The sequence below is a fragment of the Spermophilus citellus genome (genome assembly GCF_964194105.1).
Source record: "Spermophilus citellus genome assembly, chromosome: 2".
Taxonomy (NCBI): domain Eukaryota; kingdom Metazoa; phylum Chordata; class Mammalia; order Rodentia; family Sciuridae; genus Spermophilus; species Spermophilus citellus.
Genome location: NC_138183.1, coordinates 246,371,148 through 246,380,438, shown reverse-complemented (window position 1 = coordinate 246,380,438; position 9,291 = coordinate 246,371,148). Strand labels below are relative to the sequence as shown.

Genomic DNA, 9,291 nt, shown 5'->3' with positions numbered 1-9,291 from the left:
CGGGGCTTTTTCTATTAGGTCTCAATGATCTTCTCAGCTGGGAGAAATTAAAGATACCACCTAGAGTGCCCCCTGCCCTGCAAACAGCACAAAGATGTCCGGGAGTGCCCTACTTGGAGTTTTGGATGTTGCTGGAGAAGTCAAGGGTGGCTGAGAGCCGTACCCCTCCCCTGCTCCATCCCAAGTCCCAGGGCTCAGTGTTTGCCTACCTGGAGGGTGGGGGGGTCCTGGAATCTGCAGGGCAAGGCTAGGAACCCCCAAGTAGGTCCAAGAGGACAGAACAAAAAGGTTCCCAAGTCCAAGGTCACCCTATGCCTGTGATCTGGGCTCAGGGTTCATCTGATTACAAATTCCAGATACTCTTGGGCCCACTTAGCCCCGGGACCTTCAGTGGGATGTGAAACTCCTGGCTGGCTTAGCCATTACCAACCTGCTTCTCCAACGCCACCCCCTTCCAGAAACCCGAGCCTACATGTGGCTTGGGATCACATTCCCCTGGAAACCTAGCTCTGGGAACATGAGAGCTGGAGTAACAGAGGCCAAGGGAGTGTGCGGAAGGGGAGAGGCCACGTTGGTGCCCAAGGCCAAACCTCCATGCTACCGACAGGAACCTGATCATTCTGAGGGATCTGGTGAGCCCCTGGTTGCAAACTGGATTCCAGGTATGACGGTCCCTTCCTCCTAGGAAGAACTCGCAGCCGTAATTGCTGGCAGCTGCCCTTCTGTTACTATCTTCTGAATCAGTAGCCAAGTACAGATGGGATTGTTTACTCAAAGAATACAGACCCAGGTTCCAACCATGATGGCCAAGGACCCCTAGACTAGTCCCCTGCCCTCTGGCAGGGGCTGCTGAGGGTCACCGACTTCTGTTTTCTATCTTCCCTTTCTGAACACTGAGCAAAACTACTTTTCCCAGGCCTGGGGGGTGGTCCCTTGGGACGAGCGCTGGGTCAATCAGTGGACATGGGCAGAATTGAGACCGAAGCGTCAGTGTGCAATCTTCCATGTTCTTTTACCTTCTGCCATTTTAACAATGGAAAGGAACCTGGGCCCCTGAGTCATCACTCCGATAAAAGCTACCTGACCCACTTCAACTGTGACAAGAATACAAAATAAATGTTTAATGTGTTTAGTTGTTTAGACTTGGGGGCTGTTTGTTATAGAATCCACCTGGACTATCTAACATAATTCCTCTCAGTTCATCGGTTTCTTTCCAACCCAGGACCTTTGCATATGTTGGTCCCTCTGCTTGGCTCACACTATCCTCTTCTGCTAAAACCTCCCTGTCTCTGAGAATCCTTCCAGGAGTATGTCAAATCCCCACGGTATAGAAATTTGAGTGCCTATATAGTTTTCAAAGTATTTCAATTATAATTAAATAACTAACTGTGGACTCTTTGATTGAAGGCTGTTTCCCCTATAGATGTGAATTAAAGAAGGATAGAAAGGGGCTGAGGCTGTGGCTCAGTGAGAGCGCTTGCCTTGCACCCAGTGTGAGGCCCTGGGTTCCATTCTCAGCACCACATAAAAGTTTTTTTTTTTTTAAAGGATAGAGACTTTTCTCCCACATGTTCCTCTGGGGCCAACTAGCCACTTGAGTAGCTCACCTTCTCTGCTAGTATTTTATTGTTGTTTGTTTTTGATGGGGTGGTTATTGATGGTCTTTTTCTGTGTTTTGTTTTCTGGTTTTTTTCAGTACTAAGAATTGAACCCAGGGTGGTCTACCAGCTACATCCCCAGGGATGTTCTGAGTTACATCCCCAGCCTTTTTTTTTTTTTGAGACAGGGTCTCACTAAGTTGCCCAGGCTGGCCTGGAACTTGTAACCCTCCTGCCTAGGCCCCCCAGAGTGGCTGGAGATTAAAGGCGTGTGTCACCAGGCCTGGTTTCATGCAATATTTTTAAAAATTCGAAATTAATATTAAAAAAAATCATGATAAACAAAATATTGAAATTTGAAATAAAGACCAGATCAATACAGTATGAAGCCCTTACTCAACAAGCGTGGGGTTAAGAAGAAACAGCAGTAATACTAATCATGTTTTTGTTTAAAATGTTGAAGTTCTGTTCATCCTGAAGTTTTGGCATTCATTTTTATTTTAAAAAATGATTAAATCAGGTGGTGGGGGTGTGGTAGAGGAGCCCCAGAATCAAATCCAAGACACACACACACACACACACACTGATTACATCAAACTATTACTTGATTATGAAGTTGTTGTTTGCACTTTAAATATCATCCCTGGGGGGCAAGTGCCCTGCTCCTTTCACCCTGGTGCCAGGTCTGCCATGATGGGCACATCGCTCCTGCCCCTGAGGGATTAGCATGAAGCAACAGGGAGATAAGGTTCTGATCATTTGAGATCATTTGCGGGTATTAACCATTGTTCTTCGTAGACAATTTCCTTATATCCATTCAGATGCTGAGTTGGCTCCCTCTGATTCCTGCTCTCCTCGGGAAAACCAGAACAAAGAGTCAAATCCTTGGCTCTGAGTTGCAAAAGAGGCTTTGAAACCCAGAGCTGAGACTATAGCCCTACAAGAGCAGGGTTTTGAAAGAGAAATCTTTTTTGTCAGTCCAGAAGCCTCGCTTTGAACTTGAAGAGCAGACAGCTGATGCCCTAAGCCCTGGAGAAGGGAAGACTGCGTCATCACAGAAGCAAAGATCCCACCCAAAAGCAGAGAGAGGCTTGACCTGCAGGTGGAAGAGAAGGGACAGTGTCACAACCCTCACACAGATGTGGGCCAAAGGGGGTCTAGGTGGCATGAGAGAAGCCCCTGGGTACACTTGAAGGATGCTGGGATCAACGTGCACCTCCCTTAGCAGGTGTGTGGCCTGGGGACGGAGAGGCCTCAGTAGATGGAAGGTGAGCTAGCCACTGCCCCCCACTCCTTCTACACCAGTGTCACAAGGAGGAGAACCCATAATTTTTTTTTTTTTGTACTGGGGATTAAACCCAGGAGCGCTCAACCACTGAGCCCCATCTCAGTCCTTCTTCTTTTTTCTTTTGAGACAGGGTCTCTTGAAGTTGTTTAGGGTCTTGCTAAATTGCTGAAGCTGGATTTGAACTTGGAATCCTCTTGCCTCAGCCACTCGAGTTGCTGGGATGACAGGCATGCACCACAGCACCTGGAGAGAAGCCAGAAATTTCTACTCCTCCAAAGTGGATGCAGGTATGGCCAGGAGCAGACTGGCAGACTGAAGGGATGCACAGTTCTGGTTAGGCAGCTGCAGAGTTGATTGCATAACCCTGGCAAACAGAGGCCAAAGGTCATAGTGGCTTCTGGGAGGACAGGCGTGGATGACCAAAGGCCACAAAGATCACACAGGGAGGGATGCAAGCTCCATGGAAGTTGCGCAGCTTCCCAGGAAGAAGGGGCAGAACTCCTGAACAGACTGGATTTGATCCTTAACAGCAGAGCTTTCATTCAAAGGAGACTGTGTCGGGCTAGAAGTATCTAGATTGATGAATCTGTGCGGTCACTGACGGTCCCAGGTATCAGGAATTCATAGCTGGGTCAGGCCTCTTAAGAACCGGTGTCTTTCCCATGTCTCATGAAGGGTCCTTCAGATCAGTAATCCCTGCCAGGTGTGTACAGCACTGGACTCGCAGTCACACTCCAGGGCCATCTTGGTGATGGCCCCTGTGAGGGAAGGACTTTTGAATGCTTTGGGCCTCCCAGCATCTGAAGACCCTTCTTCTACTGGAGAGTCCCACCTTCCAGCGCAGAAGCTGAACACCAGAAACTCACTTTCCCAGCATCCCTTGCAGGCTGGGTGCAGGCATGTGACCTGGGAGTCACTCCCCAACATACCCACCCTCAATTCTGAATTGGAAATCCAGCACTGCCAAGTAGAAGAAGGACCATCTGGGATCCCTTCCGAGGACAAGTGACAGGGAAGCCAGCATCTTCACCAGCCCAGGTCCATGGGGTGACTTTGGCCATGTTACTGGCTTGGGTACCCTCTAAGCTTTGTCCTTGGGTCCACCTGAGGATGATATAAGTGCCCAAAGTCCATTTAATAAATTTCTACTCTGCTTAAATTAGCCAAAGCTGGTTTCCGTGACTTGCAGGGAACTCTGATACCTAAGCAACTGTCACTCAGGCAGCCACATGTTCAGCCCCTCCCCCACCCCACCCCCGCCCTCTGTTCCTCCTCCATCCTCAGGAACAAGTTTGGGTTCAGCAGCACCAGTCTTCTGTCCCAGGTGCCAGGCCCACGAGGAGAACGTGGCTTCACAAAAAAAAGGCTGTCATCACCCTCCCCCCAGGGTCACTGGGCCCAAGGTGTCCTAGAGTTTGCCCCTAACACAGCTCCACTCAATCTGAGGTCAGGTAGGCCAGACAGGTGCCTGTCTTACCTGTTTACCTGGGGACCTCTGAAGGCACACTCGCACACACTCACACAAACACACACATGCACAGACACACACCAGCTCTCATACTCCTTCTTTAGCAAAAGAAAACAAAGTCCCCTTCTTACCATGGGCTACAGAAGGGAAGCTTCCGGGCCCCACTGTTGCCCACCCCAGACTCCCAGGCAAGCGAGGTGAGGGGCGGATCCTCATGTTCAGAACAGAGAATGACAACGTGTGCTCACCAGGTCGAGTGGCTTTGGCCAAGTGGCTTCTTCTCTCTGGCCCAGGATGACCTGGTTGTCACAAAGGTCCTCCTCGGGGAGAGTTTATGACTCAGAGGACTCTCTTGTCAGAGCCTGCCTGCAGCAGCCCCTGTGAGGCCCCAGGTCGGGGCTTCCTGGGTCGGATTCCTCCTGTCCTTGTTGTTCCCCGGGAACGATACCTCAGGAATGGAGGGCTCTCCAGATGGTCAGAGAGGAAACGGGAAAAGCAATTCAGAGTTTCACCCACTCCATCTGTTGTGCACCAGCCCCACCAGCCCCAGCCTCCCCATGAGGGCTTCCCACCACCCCAGCCGCCTCCGGTTCCCGCAGACAGATGCCTTTAAACACCTCCACCGTCCACCCCCGGCCCCTGGGAGCCTTGTTCTCCCAGCTGGACAGCTGTCAGGCCCATGAGCTGATGGTTCTGTGTCATCATGTGACCCAGGCCAGATGGTACCTGTCAACATCAGCTGCCACGGTACCATGACAAGCTGCAGCCTCACACATGTCCCCATGCGTCAGAGGTGGGTGCACCAGTCCCCACCCCTGCTGCCCTACCATCCTTCTGGACCCCACACCCACATCCTGCCGTCAGCACCCCTCCCACCTGTGTCCCCAGCCCTCCTCCCCCAGAGGGAGGCCCTCCTGTGTTCTCACTGCTCGAGGTGAAGGCCCACAGAATATTCTCTGCACCTGGCAGGCGGTGGGAGCTGCAGAAAGGTTAATCATCATCTCCGCATACCTAGAAAGCTCCCTGAAATATCTGTGGGAGGGGGAGGGAGCACTCAGCAGCAGCTACGAGAGTCACCCGCCGGAAGGGGTGACGCGGATGAACACTCCAAGCTGGTTACTGGGTAAAGGGACAGGCAGGCAGCTGCCAGCAGGGCCTGGCAGAGGGTGGCCTTAGGGACGGGGTGCCAGGGCCGCCCGGTCAGGCTGTGCAGACTGATCACCCACCAGTGATCAGGGAGGTCTGCTCCTGGAGACAGAGGGGCCCATCCAGGGCCACACAGGAGACAAGGGACAGACCTTATGACATCAGCAGTGGCTTGGTCTAGCTCTCATCCCATTTAGGCCTGTTCTCTCTGCTCCTGCTATAAAATAACTGTCCTGTCAGTACTCTGAGTGTAGCATCTGATGTCACCCTCAAGGCAGGGGCTGCTCTGAGCCCAGAAGCTCAGAATGGTTAAGTGACCAACTGGAGGTTGCATTTCTGGTTGTAGAAACTACCCTCAGGTTGTGGAGCACTGGGGTTTGAACCCTGGCTGACTCCAGAGCCCAGGCCTGGGACACCAGACGCTGCCACCCACCTTGTCCTGGAGAGGAGAGCTCCCTGGTGGGGGGCCAGGCTGCAGGCTCAAACCTCGGAGGGCCAAAGGGTCCAGGCCACTGAAGAAGGAAGCCACAGTGCACACCCCTCACTGGGCTCCTTTCTCAGAGCTGTCCCCAAGGGGCTGGCTGCTTGTCACTCATCTCTGAGCCATCACACCGCCCCCTCATAGGGCCTGCTGAGAAGCAGGAGCTCTCCTACACTCCCCTGAGGGCACAGGGCAGGAGGGTGACAGGGCCAAACCCACGCAGCCAGCCAGTCCCTGTCTGGGGCTCAGTAGCCTGCAGAGCTTGGGGAGGCAGAGGACGCCTCAGCACCGCCTTGGGGCCTGTAGGGGCCCAGGTTGGAATGTGAAGTCCCTCAGGCCACGCACAGGGAGCTGGCTGGAGTTGGTCAGAGGTGGGCAGGTGCCATGTGAGGGAGACCAGGAGGGCACGGTGCAGAGAAGAGGCACACCCTGAGCACAGTAGGGGTCCTTCAGGCCACAACAGAGGCAGCTGGGCAAGGGCACACAGCAGGGTTCCACTGCCAGCTGCAGAGGTGCAGGGAGCCCGGCCGACTGACACCTTGGTCAGGGCGGGTGATGGTCAGAAGCCCACACGGGACACCTCCGCTGGCAGGCCAGGTGGTGCCTTCCTCCATGGAACGTTCACTAATTCCAAAGGTGCCAGGCGCTGTCCTGGGCTATGGAGTCTCAGCTGTGAACAGGACGGACACTGTATGTCCCCTTGTTGAGCTTCCTCATCGGAAGCGGGGTAGAGAGAGGATCCCTAACATGGTCTTCAAGGCTTCCTGGAATTGGAGCCACCTGCCTTCCCTGTGGGAGCACCCACTTCTAGGCTCACTGTCCCCTGTCCCTGCCGTGCCTGGGGCTCATCCCCTCCACTGTCCTCACCTGCAGGCCCCACCTCCAGGGACGGCCCCACCTCCCCTGGAGCCCTCCCCTCCTCCATGAGGAACTGCCCTAGTAACTCCAGGCACCGTGGTCCCCGGAGAGGCCAGGGCAACTTGGAGGTGACCGATGCCCTACCAGATGCTGCCACTCTGGCCAGCCGGCCCCATGCCACCTCCTCATGTCTGCCTCTGAGATGGGGAGGTCCACACCGGCACCAGGCAGGGGCTCCAGGACTGCCGTCTTGGCCCCTCCTGGACCCTCTTCCTGGCACCCCATGTCCTGGGCCACCCGTCCTCACACAGCCCCTTGGCCTGGGCCTAGGATCAGATAAAGCCAGAAGGCAGGCCACATTCCCCTGCTCTGGGTGGGCTCAGGCCTCCTCGTGAGGTGGCCCAGCTCTCGTGACCTGGAACCGGGTGCAGGACCATAGGACAGGGTGGGGCTGGGGACGTGAAAGCAGGCTCCGGTGTCCCCGACATCATATCCCCTGTTGGCCAGGTAGAAGTAGGATGAGCAGGAAACTCGAGCTGAGAGAGGACCTCCCCGGAAAGGAGAATCGGAAAGCGCGTGGGGTGGGGTTGGGGGGGAGGGTGGCGTGTGTGTTGTGTCTCCTCTGCATACGCTTCTGGTTTTTGCGTGCCCCTGTCTGTGCATGCCTTTAGGTCTCTGTGCTCACACACGCCTATGTGAGAGAGCATCTTGGCTCTTCGTGTGACCTCTTATGTCCACATATGCTCGTCCTGGGTGTCTGTGCGTGGTGGCCGAGTCTGTATATTTGTCTGTTGACACATACGTGCCTGTGCATTTGTGGGAGCTGTCCCCGAGGGTCTGTGCCATTTTTATTTGCATTTGTGTGTTCGCAGTGGCAGTGTGGACTTGTGTGTGTCTTTGGGCAGGGAGGGGCTGTGGGATCCCCTCACTCCCACCGTCACTCTGCTATGGCCAATTCATGGCTGGAGCCCAGCTCAGTCCCAGGGCTGGTGACTCACCCTCAAGTGTTGGTGGTTATGGGCCAGCAGGTCCCCACCCACAGTCTATGGGGCTGTCACTGGGTCCTGAGTCTGGCTGGGTTTGTAGCCCAGAGACTCTATGTCCTCGAATCCCCTCCTCCAATGCTGGAACCATCTGGGGCCACCCACAGCCCACATGGAGCCCCAGCTAGGCTGCGGACAGCCCCAGGCCTGCCACTCAGGACTGCACTGGGTACAGCTAGGATCCGGGGCCGGCAGAGCTGCTCCACAGACACCCGCTAAGGAGCCGGCTGGGTGCAGGGACCCTGAGCGCCCCTCTGCACACCAGGCTGAGCAGCAGGGCACAGGGGCAGCCCTGGCCCTGGGCTGGTGTCATATGACCTCAGCAGCTCATGTACCCTCTCTGGATCCAGGCTCTTCATGTACAAAATAAGGGACTGGCAGGACCACAGCATTCGACTGTATAGTTGCGCACTGCTCAAAGGCCCCTGGTTAAGGGGACAAAAGTGCTGAGAGCCAGCCCAGATCATGCCTTCAGGTCTGGAGGTGCCAGGCTGCAGCCTGTGGAGGAAGACATGTAAATATCTTCCCACAGACAATGGCTCAGCAGGGCCTCTGCTCAGGTGAGATGCACCTCTGGTGAACACCTTGTTCTCTTTCTCACAAAGGGGCTGCCTTGCTCTGGTCATTTGGTTGAAGGGAAAGAAGCCCCAATCCTTGTGATCAGCACCCCCATCCCGGGCCGGTGTCCAGTGCCCTTTCTTTTCAGACTCGCCTCCGTCTCGGAGACAGATCCTGCCACTCTCCCTTCCCTGCTACACCCTCTTCGGAAGCCATCCCTTGTGGGACCCAGGAGGGATGTGGAAGCCCTGTCCCAATCTTCACCCCTATTTTTTAGACCAGGTAGCCAAAACCTAGAGAAGGACAGCCACCTGCCTCTTGACTACCCCGCCCTCCTCCACCTCCCTCTCCCCGTCCCCAGGGTCCTGCCATCCACACTTAACCAGGCACGGTCCCAGGCAGCACAGAATGAAGCACCCCATCTGTTGAATCATGTGACTCACAAGTTCCAATGGAGCCCCTGACTCCAAAGCCAGCGCTAGCTCCACCCCACCTCCTGCACCCACTGCCCCGGCTCACCCCTCCCCTTCCAGCCACCCTGACAGTGACCATGACACTTATGACACTTCTCTCCTTCAGTGTTCTTTATTTCATCAGGAAAGTAGCTAGGGAGGCACTGTGGGGGAGGGGTGGGGACAGAGGCTTGACTTCTGTCCTGTGGGGTCCGTAAACCTGGGAGCAAAGAGCAGAGGCGAGGCCCTGACCCCTGGGAGGCCCCCCGATTGCCCACCCCCACTCAGGGCTCAGGTCCCCAAAAGGTTGCTTGACCTGGGCTTGGGCATGGGCTGGTCCCCACTGCCCCCCACGCAGGGAGAGGTGCAGGTGGCTCGGGCCTTACCAGAGCCTCTGGC

The 9,291-nt window shown here is 55.1% G+C and overlaps 1 long non-coding RNA gene across 2 annotated transcripts; it reads left to right on the top strand.

Annotated features, from left to right (window-relative positions):
* Positions 1-583: 583 nt before the first annotated feature.
* LOC308642840 lies at positions 584-3,913 on the top strand. 2 transcript variants are annotated; one of them, XR_014020653.1, is made up of 3 exons: positions 584-662; positions 2,577-2,866; positions 3,017-3,913. It is a non-coding gene; the product is annotated as an uncharacterized lncRNA (long non-coding RNA). The 2 variants fall into 2 exon arrangements; XR_014020654.1 differs by having other exon boundaries at positions 605-662; positions 2,582-2,866.
* The last annotated feature ends 5,378 nt before the right edge of the window (positions 3,914-9,291 follow it).